At 43.6% G+C, this 13,546-nt stretch overlaps 1 protein-coding gene across 4 annotated transcripts in view; it reads left to right on the top strand.

Moving 5' to 3' along the window:
- The window catches only part of PTER (phosphotriesterase related), a 93,442-nt gene that overhangs the window by 42,076 nt on the left and 37,820 nt on the right, over window positions 1–13,546 (top strand). The window contains exon 1 of one of the 4 annotated variants that reach the window (XM_029588769.1): window positions 4,695–4,873. The exons of the other annotated variants lie outside the window; for them this stretch is intronic. The gene's annotated coding sequence lies outside the window, so the exon portion shown is untranslated. Of the gene's footprint in view, window positions 1–4,694; window positions 4,874–13,546 lie in introns of those variants that run through there. 4 annotated transcript variants of the gene reach the window in all.

Raw genomic sequence — 13,546 nt, 5'->3', positions numbered from 1 at the left:
TTACAGCACCACACTATCTTAGCAATTTAAAAAAAATGTCCCCTTCTATTTTTGTTTTTGGATCATTAATAGAAGTACCAATAACTTAGAGTATTTACGAGTATTTTTCAAATCTGGCAAAAGCATAAGCCAGTGTGTTAAACCTTAAGTGTTGACAATCTCAGTATTCACATCAAACATATAGAATCTAAAAATTAAAATTTAAAAATGAATTATTCACTGGTTCCAGTTAGATTCGAAACGGATATAAATGAATTAAAAAATAACAAATCATTAGCTTTTACAAATAGAGCTAACCAAACAGAGCTTACCTCAGCGTTCCTTGTCTCATCTTTATCCAACAATCAACCTAGAATGAGGCAGGGCACCACAATTATTCAATGGGTCTTTAAGCCTATTAGCACATGCTCCAACTTTAACTATCTTTCAAAGTAAATGGAATAGTCAGTACTGAGACTATTAGATGTATGATGTTATCAGATAAAAAATATATAGCTCAGGACTGTTGAATGCATCCTACTAATATACAGGCAGCTGTAGAAAATCAGGAGTTAAAGAAAGGCTTCTCAGTTAATTTTAGAGTTCAAACTGGCAGACCGATGGTCTGCCAGTTGTATATAAACTGTTGCTCATGATGTAAAAACTGGAGGGAGACATTCCCCCCCCTTCCCCCAGAGTAGATGTAGTCTTGAAATATCAAAAAATTGCAATTCTTCCTGTTTTTTGGTGCAGATACACCTTTTGTGCTGTATTATCCACTTCTTAATTGATAGCGTGGTATGTCCAATATAAGCTTCTGACATGAACATACTATTACATATATAAATTGTGAAGTATTATAGTCAAAATGTTCTTTTAGTCTATGATGAATAGGTAAAAATGGGTGATGGAAAGCCTGAATTGGGTAAACATTCTCAGGGACCACCCAATGATTATAGGCATGTTTTCCTTTGGGTCTGTGTTAACATCACAAAATACATTGGGACCTATGGAGATCAGCTTGTCTCTTAGGTTTTGCCCACATTTCCGAGCAAATAGCAGTTTATTCTGAAAATCACTATTGAAGCTGAAGAACATGCCAGTATTTAAGTATGATTTGTTGAATCTGATCAGAATTGTGCGAAAAGGATAGTATAGAGACCAGATGGTCCGTAGAAGAGCAAGGTTGAGATTCTATACTCTGATAGCATAATGCCCTCGTTTAAATGTCTCATCGACTACTTTAGAAGGATAATAATCTCTTATGAGGAGCTTGGTATACATATGCTGTGATTGTATTCTGTACTCTTCTGTAGTTTCACATAGACATCGCAATCTAAAGAACTGTCCTACCGGTATGTTGGTATGAAGATTTTTTGGATGGAAGCTGTCATAATGTAAACATGTCTCTATCTGAATTTTTTGTAAATATGGTAGTGATGAGTGTATGCTGTTGCCTGATGACTAACAGATCGAAAATGAGATTTGTCGACTGATACTGTATTGTAAACTGTAGGTTCAGATTTTATGTGTCCAGTGATGGAATGCTTCTGTACCTTTCCAAATGAAGAAGATCTCGCCTATGAAGTGCACCCACAGAGAGATTGAAGATCAGAATCTCGAAGTGTAGATAACATTTTCCTCAAAACCTGCAATGCATATAGACAGGCTACTTAGGGGGGCCATAGTGGCACCCATGGCAGTTCCTTTGATTTGTTTGAAAAATTGTTTATGGAATATAAAAAAAAAAAAATGTTCTGGAGCGCAATAGCCACCAGTCGAGAAATGAAATCACTGAAGCCTGGTGAATAATCATTGGCTCGTAAGGTGTCATGAATAATTTGGAGTGCTTCTTCCTATTTCCTTCCAGCTTTTATGTCATGAGCTACAGTTTATATACAACTGCGGGACCATCGTTCCTATTGGTTTGAAGTCCAAAATTAAATGAGAAACCTTTATATGACTCCAATTTTTCTGCAGCTGCCTGCATATTAGTAGCATGCATTCAACAGACACGACATATATTTTTTATTGTACATCTGTCTCAGTACTGACTATCCCATTTACTTTGAGAGAGAGTGCATGCTCCACTCTGAGCTACCCTGTTGGGGGCTGTGACCTTAAAGGCTGTAGCCTTCGGGGGGGTGACTGCTGTGCTGACCACCCTGTACCTGGGTGAAGGGGGGCAGCCACCCACTTACCACAGCATGGGTCCCTTCCCATCTGAGCCACCCCTTTAGCTAGCTCTAGGGGCCATGTCCCTGACCTACCTCGCCAAGGGCATCAGGCTCCCTGAAGATCTATAGCTCCCATTTGCTCTGCAAGGGCAGATTGGGGCATTCCTGCCCCACCATCACCTTCCCTGTTGGGGAACCCCTATCTTAACAGGGGGGCCGAACCAGGTATGGGGGGCAGGACGGGCCTGTGTCACAGCTGATGGCAGACTGTGAATTTGCTTGGGGGGTCACGCTGGTGGGTAGAAGTATTCATGTGCTTGTTGGTCAGCTGGGTCTGTTCCTTTGCAAGCTGCTCGCCAGAGATAGATGGCTCCATAGGGCCTGAGCAGCTGAGTCCACTCTGCCTGCCCTCCTAACGAGGCTCCCAAAATGGGTCTTTTTTTTTTTTTTTTAAAGGACCTGCCCTCCGAAGCCAAGCATGGAGGCAGGAGCCAGCCTTATGCCCCAATCGAGAGCAGGAGGCCCCCCCCCCCCCCCCTATATGTTCCCTCCTGTGTATGTTTGGTTTTTTTTTTTGTTAATGGTACAGCACACTGCCATCCGAATGCAGCAGAGACCGGAGGGGGAAGGGTAGCATGAGTGAGCAAAATGCTTTTGCCTGCTGGGGGGAGGGAATGACACTGATCCAAAAGGGGGGAATAATGAACTCCTCTTCCTTTTAAAACTGAGATTTCCCCCCCCCCCCCCCGGCTACGTCTCAGGCAGCCGGCCGATGAGGCACTGTGCTGGGCCAGCCACTCAAGCGATGTCATCGCGGCCTGGATAGCTTCTCCTCCCCACCAGACAGCCAGCTAATGCAAAGGGCATGCTGGGACGGCCACCCTGATGTCACTTTGTGCCGCACGGCCCACCAGGATCCACCCAACGGAGCCATATGGCATGGGCTACACCAGAGGGCAGATGGGGCATCCCCCCCCCCCCCCCCACTGAACTGACAGACCCACCAGTGAGTCTCCCCGGGGGGGAAGAGTGGCGGCAGACCCGACCGACCTAGGGTGGAGGGAGGGGGGCTGCAGCAGCACCAAAGGCACCCACCCTCTAATATGGAAAGAAAGAAAGAAGAGGCAATAGTTTTGACTATAATATCTGGTTAACATTTGGAGTCTTAGAGATCTCAACTGGCCTTCAGATAAAGGTCTTTACTATTTCTTATCATATTTTCTGTAGTGGGGTCTAACTGACCCTGACGTGCAGTATACTGAATTTATTATTTTTTTTTTTCTATTCAAAAATCACACAAAGTTTGAAGAGGCATGGAGTAGTCTCCTAACATTTTACAGCAGTGGTTGTGAGGCTTCAGGGCCAGAAAAACCTGAAAATAGGTGGAGGGTTAAATTCATCCTAAAACCAAAGGTAAAAATAAATTAACTCCAACATCTCAGAGTTGCATGTGACTTTTCCCTGAATTTACTGAATATTGGTTGGCAAGTGTTATTGCTTCCTCTTAAATTGGAGAAAATAGTACCTTTTTAGGGTTTTATTCCAAAGGGACTCTTTTCCAATCTGGTGCCAATGCGAAGGTATTGTTATTTAATTAGGCCCATATTCTGCTAATTGTGCTATATCTAGTCATCTAAATCTTTCAGCATGCATTGATTGCTTATATTTTACGTTTTGAATTGCATTTAGATTCTAAGCAGTATCACTGACATGAGGTGATAGATGTTCAACAAGCAGGTAGGTTTCAATGTGAAATAAGAGCAAATAAAACACATTCGTTCTGGAGGTGCACCAGAGAGCAATCGAGTATCAAAACAGACAGTTCAATGTACCTTTGGAATATTGCCTTCGACTTAGGACACAACACTCTGAAAGTGTTAGAATAATGTTGAGCGCTCTCGGCAAATTCATTTGGGGCTGTGAAAACTAGGGTTCATCTGATGTAATTTGGGGTTTTTGTGATTGAGAAGGAATTGAATTTCCCCAGTCTTCTGTGCCAATATGTTTGGATGTGACAATTATTCTTTCAGTCACAAAAGTAGGACACATTTATCTGAGAACTGGATTCAGCCTTAATTGTTTTATTGTTCTTTATTGCTTTATAGTATACAGTGACTATATATATATATATATATATATATATATATATATATGTTATAGTGATCGGATTGTTGTGGAGGCCTAGGCAGGGGTGGCCAACTCCAGTCCTTGATAGCCACAAACAGGCCAGATTCTCAGGATATCCACAATGAATATACATGAGTTAATGTACATGAACTGCCTCCATTGTATGTAAATGTTTCTCGTGCATATTCAGTGTGAATATCCTGAAAACCTGGCCTGTTTGTGGCTCTCAAGGACGAGTTGGCCACCCCCTGCACTAAGGGGTTAAATGCTCAACCAATACACCTACATTTTAGATTCTTAAATTGTTGTGAAAATTTCTAGCAGCACTTAAGTGCCTATGTTTTGGGTTGGATATTCACTTAAATTTAGGTGCTTAGATTTATTCTCTATTTCATTCACCTAGGTTTAGGCACCTCCGTTAGGTGCCTAGCACTAAAAATCCATGCTTAGTACTTAACTCTGGTGCAACCCCAGCGGACAACATCAGTTCAAGAACAAAGAAGAATAAAGAAGACATGTTGTGAGAAGCTCTGAGGCCTGTGCTCTATGCCTGAGTCTGATCCGAGGCCCAAGGGTTGAAACTCTGTCAGGTCAGTCCTGGGGCTGGGCCTCGCTATCGGGAGCCAGTATCTGGAACAGGATCTGGTGTTGGGCCTGGACATCCAGCTTAGGCCCTGGAGTCGGGTCTGGGCCAAGGCATCAGGACCAGGCCTCCCAGCCTTGGCCTTGCATAGAGCCTAGACCGAGGTCGGGCAACCTACCTCAGCCTGGGCCTAGGCATCATCAGTAGATCCCCACTGGGCTGGGGGGGGGGGGATCATGGACCTGGCATTTTTCCGAGTAGTAAGGATGGTGGTTAGGGTCAGAAGTCCCAGTTTCTTTTTTATTTTATTTTTTTTTTTTAAACTAAAGAAACAAATCAAACATTAAACTCCTGAAAACAAAACTGAAAAATGAAACATTTTTTACCCCTGCACCTGTTTTCTCCTCCATCTGCTATTTAATACACATGCTGCTCAGTAAGTCCTATAATTTAAGTAGGTGTTATCTTTTTAGCTCACATGCTATTTCAAGGGCTTAGTTAACAGAATTCATTGGGGGCTACTGAAAAGAAGATGGGGCTGTTCAGGCAGATGATGGTGTGGCATGGATGAGAGGAAGAGAGAGGAAGAGTTCAGAGAGAAGAGTAGAGTGGAAGAGTAGTCTAGTGGTTAGAGTAGCAGACTTTGAAACAGGGATACCTTGGGCAAGTCACTTTATCCTCTGTTGCCTCAGGTACACACTTACAGGGTCATTTAATAAAATGCATTAAGGGCTTAACATGGGCATTATTATTTGCAGCACAAGATGCATATGAAAATTTTGAAAATGTAGTCTCTTCTTTTTCTCTCTCATTCTCTGTTGCATCCATCGGTCTCAGACTGCTTCGACCTCTGTGCCTCACCTTTCTTCCTTCTCTCTCCTCAAGCCTTGGGAGGATGGCTGCTGCCGCGTCTTCATGCCGCTCTGTCCAGTGTCCCCAGATCGGCAACGGTGACGATGTTCGCCATGATTTTCCTGAGGACCTCCTAGGGTGCGCGTGTGCACGCCACCCACATCTTTATCCACGTCATGGCGGGAACCTTGGGGGCGTCCCCTCCGAGTAACGTCATCACATCCTGGTAGTTAGCCTGCCCTTCGTTTGCTAACAAACTGAGTTAGTAAGGATTGGATTGCCTCCGGTCTAAGCTGCTCTGCTGCTTCCCAGCTGCCGCAGGAAGCTCTCTCTGCCTTTCAGGGTATTTCTTCACTAACCTGGGTACCCGCTTCTCGGGGGCCCTTCTGCTCTATTTCAGGTACCTATCTTGGGATACCGGGTACTCGCTCCTAGAGGGCCTGCTCTCCCTAATCTGGTGCCTGCCACTGAATAACTTCTGCCTGCTAGGACCTTCAACAATACAGCTTTCTGCTTCAGTGAGTACTAACCCTTTCAGTCTGTCTCAGGTTCAGCGCTCTGTTCTACATCCGGGACCTGTCCCTGCTATGCCGCGCTGCCTATCACCTACTCAAGTGTGAGACTGGTCTCCCCTGCTGAGGACCCCTGGACTACTTCACTGGGTTACCTTCACTGCTGCCCGCTCCCCGGGCAGTACCATCGAGCTGTACAATAAATATAACTTCTCTGTGTCTGCGTGTATAGAGTCTAGCCTAGTACTGCGGTTCCTCAGGGGGCTCCTCCCCGTGGGAGTGGCCATCACCGCAGTACCCAAGAATCCAATCCAACACCTCATAACCATAACATTCTCCAGTCAAAAATGTAGAAATGCCTGTCTGGGCACTTCTCAGCTTGCGAAGTGAAAATATCTAACATGCGTTGCAGTAAAATACCTTTGCGAAGCAGTAAAATAGTGCGCGTTACAGTAACTAAAACATTACCATAACCTCATCCCTTTTCTTTTATCACGGGCGCTATTCATTCAAAATTTATAGCAAAATGATTGTTTAGCCCTCTGGGGACAGGGAAATAACTATAGTACCTGAATGTAATCCGCTTTGAAATGCTGAAAAGTGGAATATAAAATAAATAAGAGAGAGACCAACACACATGAGCATTTCCAAAGACATTCCACATTTTATTTAGGAAATAAAATATTTTCAAATCAAAGCTTTACTGCTGGTAGCCTTTTTTCAAAGTTTGTACACCGCGCACAGTGAATAAATCAAATTGTGGTAACTATTGCAATTAAAGGCCTATCCCTTAAGTTCCAGTTGAGCCCCCATGGTTGCCCTGAAATATTGCACCGCATGTATTCTGTGTCCTTCGTTGTCTTAGATGGTAAGAACAGTCTGCAAGACCAGCTCTGCAGCAATTGTTCCTTAAGTCCATCTCATAAGACATTGAGTAGGAACTATGAGGGATGCTCAAGTGGCAGCCTCTTCCCACCCAAGTTTTGAATGCTCTTCCCCCAACCTTTCCATCTGTCTGTTGCCTTTTAAAATAGCCATATCTGTGTGAGGTGAATGAAGTAGAGGCAGTAGAAGGGGTGAAGGCAGCTGTAAGAGATGGAGCACATGGTGCTGTTGGTCACGTGAGCTTGATTTTTTTGTCATATGATTGCATCCATTACTGTGGTTAATCTATCCTATGACATCTGCAGATATTCTGAGGCTTCAGCATGAACAGATGCCGTCATTCTGTTGCTGCCCCAACATTATAGGGTGATCAGATGCCAATATCCTTCTGACTTGGGGCTGGCAGATTTTTCCCTTCCTGGAATCAATGAGATAGATGTCTTAGGGCTAGGCAAGGCTCCTTCTGTTGTGAGTCATCCTCCTTGGCAGACATCTGAAATGTTTGCTTTTGATCTGATTATTCCTTTCCAGTTTTGTCTCTTCCATCACCTCTTCTGGGGTACAGCTGCTGTCTTGTTTCTGCCTCTGCACCAGGTTTACTTTTATACAAATTTGCCGCAAGGGGGCTGAGCCATGACGTGAAGAGGACTTCACTTTCTTAGTTTATGTATATGCTATTTTCGTGTCACCCTCATTATCTTAGCAAATAGAAGTTACAGCTTAATGGGATAGCATGTATGCTAATATGTTCAGGATTAGCATTTCTGAAGCTGTGTTGCATTTGTGCAAAAAAGTTTAGTGTCTCACCTGCTATGTGACGTTTTAGAAAATTGATAGAGGTGTCTGAGTTGTATTGCCACTGGCTGGGTTATGTAGTGGAGCCTTTCTTCTTTGACTTGATACATTCTTCAGTGTGTATCTAATCTTCAGGACCTATTGTCATTCTCACACCTTTGAAAGAAATTTCTTGTGCCTTACAGGCACTTTTTTCTCCTATTTGCAGGCAGCATATTATGTGCTTTCAGTTTTTGGGTCTCATGGGTTGAAGAGGAATAATGCTTCTGTGATGAATGCAGTCCCGGGAAGTTTCCCGAGGAGATCAGAGTCTTGCATTTCTATTTAGTGTTTATACCCAATGGAGCTGCCAAACTCAATAATCTCGCCCTCTGTTGGGGAAGTGATCTGAATGCTGTTGATTAAAAGAAATCTGGATACAGTGTTTGACCAATGTTGCATATGTTTTCATTACCCACGTTATATTGATTATTGCTTGATTTAAACAATTTGATTCTTAGTTCTGTTCAGCCTTACTGGCTGTGTGCCTGCCTTTCTGGCATATTTTAGCATTATAAAACATATGTTTGAGGATATTGGAGACTGCCTTGAGAAATGTTGAGATTATATATTGTCTCCACTGACTTTTTTTTTTTCTTTTTTTTACATTCTTTGATAACCTTCATTGACATTTTCAGTGACTTCTAAAGCTTTTATATATGTTAGGAAGGGGAAAATCCATTAGGGTGCATGCAGCTGTCACTAAATAGCCAGTTACCCCCCCTAGGTTGCCAGTTCAAATCCAGTTTAGATCAGCATGGGCTGAAAATCATTACCATCTGATAGCTGTTTGGTGTCCTATGAGAAATGAGGTGGTGATCTCATTCTGTTCCCAGCAGACTGGAATCTGTAACCAGAGCTTGCACCTTCCCATGCCAGAACTGCCGCTATAGCACAAGTTGCTGTGGGTGGGAGGAAGGTAGGAAGTGTGTTTCACACGGGCCTATAGGTTGTCAGTATGAGTGTCTTTAAATAGCACGAGAGTGAAGAGGGAGGGGGATAATAAGGGTTTGGTGAAAGTGAGAGAGCAAAAAAATCCAAAGAAAATTCTAGAAGCGAGAGAAAGTAAAGGGTGGAAGTGGAGAAGGGAGATACAAAGAGCAATGGCACCTTGCCTTCTCTTATCTCCTCCTATGGCCTTCTTGTAACCTCTGTTATTCGAGCAAAGTGCTCACATCTGTACCCCCTCTCCTTCATTGCTAATTCCCGATTCTGTACTTTCCTGAGTTGCCCCCGCCTTGCTCCTTCGCTGGCCATGTTCAAGTCCCACTTAAAAACCCACCTTTTTGCGATTGCTTTTAAATCTAAAAACTCTGACTCTTCCTGATCTGAGTCCTCTCTCATTTAAACTTTTTTTTTTTAATTGAAATAGGCCCAATATTGAAAGCTGGCTATTTAAGTAACTTGGCCATAACTTATCTGGTTAAGTTACACGGCATGACTGTATCGCTGAATATACGCGTATATATTCGTGCTTAGCTATATAAATTATAACCGGCTAAGTTTAGATCTGCTCTATGACAGGTCTAACGTAGCAGTTAACTTATGCGGCTAAGACCAAATATCGTTAGTTAGCCGCATAACTTTATGTGGCTAAGTCGTTCCGCCCACTGCCTGCTCACAACTTGTGTGGCTAACATTTCAGCCATATAAGGGACTTTTCTAGCTAAGCGGCGGCCACTGAATGTAAGCGCATATTCAGCAGCCTCTACTTAACCGCATAAGTCCTACTTATATGGCTAAGGAGCACTAAACGTGCTTTGAATATCGGGCCCTATGTGATTACTAGAAACGTATTTGCCTTGTAACACCCTAAAACTGCCCCAACAATGTTAAAGCAATTTCAGCTATGCTGAAGGCTATCGGGGTTCACAAGGATGCCATCCCTTCAAAAAGGGACTCTGGAGGCTAATTTACATAGAAACATAGAAATGACGGCAGAAGAAGACCAAATGGCCCATCTAGTCTGCCCAGCAAGCTTCACACATATTTTCTCTCATACTTATCTGTTTCTCTTAGCTCTTGGTTCTATTTCCCTTCCACCCCCACCTTTAATGTAGAGAGCAGTGATGGAGCTGCATCCAAGTGAAATATCTAGCTTGATTTGTTAGGGGTAGTAGCCGCCGCAATAAGCAAGCTGCACCCATGCTTATTTGTTTTACTCAGACTATGTTATTAGCCCTTATTGGTTGTTTTTCTTCTCCCCTGCCGTTGAAGCAGGGAGCTATGCTGGATATGCGTGACGTATAAGTCTTCTCCCATGCCGTTGAAGCAGAGAGCCATGCTGGATGTGCATCGAAAGTGAAGTATCAGGCACATTTGGTTTGGGGTAGTAACCGCCTTAACAAGCCAGCTACTCCCCGCTTTGTGAGTGCGAACCCTCTTTTCTTCTCCCCTGCCGTTGAAGCAGAGAGCTCTGCTGGATGTGTGAAGTATCAGTTTTTCTTCTCCCCTGCCGTTGAATCAGAGAACTTTGCTGTATATGCATTGAAAGTGAAGTATCAGGCTTATTTGATTTGGGGTAGTAACCGCCGTAACAAGCCAGCTACTCCCCCCTTTGTGAGTGCAGATCCTTTATTCCACATTTCCTCTTGCTGTTGAAGCTAGAACGATGTTGGAGTCACAGTAAGCATGTGTACGTTTATTGAATAAGGGTATTGACTCCAGGCAGTAGCCATCATTCTGGCGAGTCACCCACTCTTCATTGGCGGTTTCTTGACTTTATGGATCCACAGTGTTTATCCCACGCCCCTTTGAAGTCCTTCACAGTTCTGGTCTTCACCACATCCTCCGGAAGGGCATTCCAGGCATCCACCACCCTCTCCGTGAAGAAATACTTCCTGACATTGGTTCTGAATCTTCCTCCCTGGAGCTTCAAATCGTGACCCCTGGTTCTGCTGATTTTTTTCCTTCGGAAAAGGTTTGTCGTTTGTTACTATATTGGTGGTGTTCTTAATAAAAGCCAGTGTCCACACCAGTTACATTGTTGCTGAATTTATTTGTCAATAAGGCAAGAAATTGTAATGCTGACAAAAGTAATTGATGTTAATTCTTTGACACTAAAACGGATGTTAATTTGCTGTCAGGATCTCAATTTCCAAATCAATTTGCACAGCATGCCAGGTATAACAGAAATGTCCAAGAGTCACTTCATAGTAATAACTCCTTTCAAACTTTCTACTGACTTGAAATGCACTCTGTAGCAGAGATCCCTCCACCTGGAAGTTGTGCATGATCCCCCTCTGGGGAAATTCTACCAGAGAGCTAAGTTGGTAAAATCAGCTGCAGCTTCCTTACTATCCAGCTCACATCCTCTGCAAAACATGCCCAGTTCCCTCTGTCTTGACCACATTTTTCTTCCACCTAGGAATAACTGAATTATACCAAAGGAGTTAGTAACAGTGGGTTATATTTTTTGTTTGTGTCTCAACTAGATAGTACCTGCTCCTTGGAGCTTACAATCTCTTAGATGTAGATATAGATAGATAGATACCTATGGCTGCATATGCTTAGTATCATTTTTGAAATGTTAAGTAGTAATAGTGGAGTGAAGGAGAGACAGTGGAACATCTTTTTTTGTTGGGGGAGGCAACTAAGCTCTGCCCCCAGTTCCGCCCCCAACTCCAACACCAAGCTCTACTCACGTTCCCACTGCCAATATTTAATTTTACATTTACATTTAATGTCATTCTGTCTTACATACATTCTTTGCATAAATCAGAGTATAATTATTCATTCCCAGACCAATTAAATGCTTAATGCTAGAAACCAGACTCGGTGGTAAAGGAGAAAATAACAAATAAACAGAATATGCCAACATGCTATAGATCCCTACACAGAAACTACCTCCTAGCAGAATACTTTGCTTCGGTCGAACATGCAGAACACAGACACCCCCTAACCAAAAATAGAATGAAGAGACCATAAAGTACAAATAAAAAGGTGGAGACAAAAACTGAAATGTAAACTGCAACAAGCCAAGCTCTGTGTGTTGTGCAATAATAGAAAAACATAAACATCACTATGCCTCACAAAACATCAAACAAAATTAAGTAACGTAAAACAATCATAATAGTAAAAACATACAAGTAAAAGAATATTTCAAAACAACTGACAAATAGAACATTCAGAAATTAAATTTGTATAAAAATGTTTAAATAGGTCCCAAAATTCAATGAAATAGTTCAAATACCACCCAGTAATTAAAACTAATAAGGATAAAAGAAATTCACCACTCGCTAGATCTGGAAGCTTTTGATTTTTAGTCACCCTGAAATTTTTATTGTCACAAAATGGGGAATCAGCTGGATAGGGGATTTCACCGACAGGAGCAGGGCCATACCCTTGGGCAGAACCAGACAGGTTTTCTGCTTGACCAGCCACTTCCCCCCTTGGGTTGAGCCCTCAAGTCCATGGCTGGTAGGGATCTGGGCAGGCAGCATTCAGATGAAGTCTGTATCCAAGCAGGTGGTCAGATGAGGCAGCGAGCAGATGAAGTCATGGCCAGAGACAGTCTGAGTCAGCAACAAGATCAGTCCAAGGGATGCTGATAGGGAAGGCATAGCGAGGCAGCACAGAAGAACCAGGCGGGAGCAGCGTACTGGCACAAGAGATAAGGGCTGGAACAGGAGGTAAGGCATGGGACTGGACGCAAAGCAGAAAAGGGAGACAATGGCTGGAACCACAGGCAGGACTGGGCAGGAAAAGAGAAGACAACGACAGGCCAGGACAAGACTAGGATTGGGCAGGGCCACAAGAACAGAACATGGAATATACAAACACAGGCTAACAGGAACCTAAAGGACAGTAAAAGTACATACAAGGGAAAAATAGACAAGGAGAACCAAGCAGGCCACAAGGCAAGACAGAGTAAGACTAAGGGGCCTGAAGGCCACAAAGCAGGACTAGAAAGCCAAGGAGGCAGCAGGAGAAGGCCAGGAAGGTGAAGAGGTCCCAGGACAAGGTGAAACAAGAAAGCCACAGGGGCCACACAGTAGCAAGGCAAGATGGGCCAGTGAAAGGAGCTAAAGTGACTTATTGAAGAGACACCGAATTGTGAGAGAGGCAGGGCTAAATAGTGCTGGCCATGCGTGTCAAAGGACCAATAAAGAGGTGGCTAGAGCGGGAGAAAGAGTGACTCCGTGAGGACCTCTGCTGGAGGGGGGTTGCCTAGCAATCAGAGTCATCAATTTAGTTGAGTAGGGAGGTGCACAAATTTTACCCTCTCTCTGTCTCTCTTGCTCTCATATATGACACATGTTCATTCTCTCATACATACATGCTCACACACACTGTCTCACATGCTCACGCACATACAAATATACACACACTCACACAGAAGCACTCTCTCACATGTACTCACACCACACACAGAGGCACACTCATTCTCACAGGAAGTATCTCAATCACACATACCCTCCAGATCTCCCCCTCTTCTTTGGCTGCCAGCTGCAGGGGAAACACTAGCAGTCTAGCAGGGCCTCTTCTTCAGCCATCAGCTGCAGAGGAATCACCAGGCCTCTTTTTCTTCTGGTGCTACTGTGCGACCTTCCTATTGGTGGCAGGAAGCGAAAACCCCACCAGCACGTCATTCATCT

The sequence above is a fragment of the Rhinatrema bivittatum genome, chromosome 2, assembly GCF_901001135.1.
Source record: "Rhinatrema bivittatum chromosome 2, aRhiBiv1.1, whole genome shotgun sequence".
Classification (NCBI taxonomy): domain Eukaryota; kingdom Metazoa; phylum Chordata; class Amphibia; order Gymnophiona; family Rhinatrematidae; genus Rhinatrema; species Rhinatrema bivittatum.
This window is presented reverse-complemented; position numbering and strand designations above follow the sequence as displayed.